Here is a 1799-nt window from a genome sequence, read left to right as displayed (position 1 = left end):
CAACCTCCAACTCCTGGGCTCAAGTGATCTTCTTGCCTCAGTTTTTCTACTTTTAGTAGAGACAGGGTCTCGCTTTTGCTCAAGCTGGTCTTGAGCTCATGAGCTCAAGCAATCCACCTGCCTCGGCCACACAGAGTGCTAGGATTACAGGCATGAGCCACTGAGACTGGCCTCAGTTGTGGTTTTATATACTAACAATGAACAATACAAATATAAAGTTAAGGAAACAATTCTATTTACAACAGCATAAAAAAAGCATAAAATAACTAAAAATAAATTTAACCAAGGAAGTAAAAAATATATATACTGAAAACTGCAAAACATTGTGAAAGAAATTAAAGAAGTCCTAACAAAATAAAAATATTCCCCTTCCCCTTTTATTTTGAGACAGAGTCTCAAGCTGTCACCCTGGGTAGAGTGCCATGATGTCATAGCTCACAGCAACCTCAAACTCTCGGGCTTAAGTGATTCTCTTGCCTCAGCCTCCTAAGTAGCTGGGACTACAGGTGCCCACCCCAACGCTCAGCTATTTTTTGGTTGTAGTTGTCATTGTTGTTTGGCAGGCCCAGGCTGGATTCAAACCCGCCAGCTCTGGTGTATGTGGCTGGCACCCTAGTCACTGAGCTACAGGCACAAAGCCAAAATATCCCCCATATTAATGGTTTGGAAGGATTGCATATTGTTAAGATGGTAATATTCCTCAAGTGATCTACTGATTCAACACAATCCATAGAGGCCAGGCATGGTGGTTCATGCCTGTAATCCTAGCACTCTGGGAGGCTGAGGTGGGTGGATTGCCTGAGCTCACTAGTTCGAGACCAGCCTGAACCAGAGTGACACCTCATCTCTAAAAATACCCAGATGTATAGCAGCTGCCGATAGTCCCAGCTACTGGGAAGCTGAGATAAGAGAATTGCTTGAGCCCAAGAGTTTGAGGTTGCTGTAAACTGTGACACCACAGCACTCTACTTTGGGCAACAAAGTGAGATTCTGTCTCAAAAACACACACACATAATCCCTAGAAGAATATCAACTGGATTCTTCACAGACATCTACAAGCTAACTCTAAAATTCATATGGAAATCCAAAGACCTACAATAGCTAATACAATCTTGAAAAAAAGGAGCAAAGTTGGAAGACTCACACTTCCTGATTTCAAAACTGATTGCAAAACCACAGTAATCAAGACAGCTTGATCATGGCATAAGGATAGACATGCAGATCAATGGAACAGAATTCAAAGTCTAGAAATAAACCGTCAATATACATACAGTTTGAAGTAGGAGTTTGAGGTTGCTGTGAGGTAGGCTCAGACCATGGCAAGGGCAACAAGGGCCAGGCCTGGGCAACAGAGTGAGACTCTGACTCAAAAAAAAAAAAAAATAGGCAAAGGACCCAAATAGACATTTCCCTAAAGAAGATATTCAAATGACCAACAAGCATGGGAAAAGAAGCTGCTGATACTTCATGTCTTTCCCACACGCAAACACACTCAGCCTCTCCTCCCAAGAGCCTCAGTTTAATCAAGGCACCAGGTTCAGGGTCAAAGACCAGGATCACACCATTTAAATTCCAGGTACAGATAAGGTTCACAGCTATAACTGCTCTCAATCTGAAGATGTGTAAAATCTCCTCCTATATACCCAACTCACAGAGGTGATGCAGAAACAGGAAAGACACACTGGATCACACAAATCCCAATGTTACTTAACTATTTCAGCGCATCAAAAAAGAAGAAAAACTTCTAAAAACTTCTAAGTTGTTTTTTTTTTTTTTTTTTTTTTTTTTTTTTTGGCCAG

Source organism: Otolemur garnettii, unplaced genomic scaffold (assembly GCF_000181295.1).
Source record: "Otolemur garnettii isolate 467f Iridium unplaced genomic scaffold, OtoGar3 scaffold00077, whole genome shotgun sequence".
NCBI lineage: Eukaryota > Metazoa > Chordata > Mammalia > Primates > Galagidae > Otolemur > Otolemur garnettii.
This window is presented reverse-complemented; position numbering follows the sequence as displayed.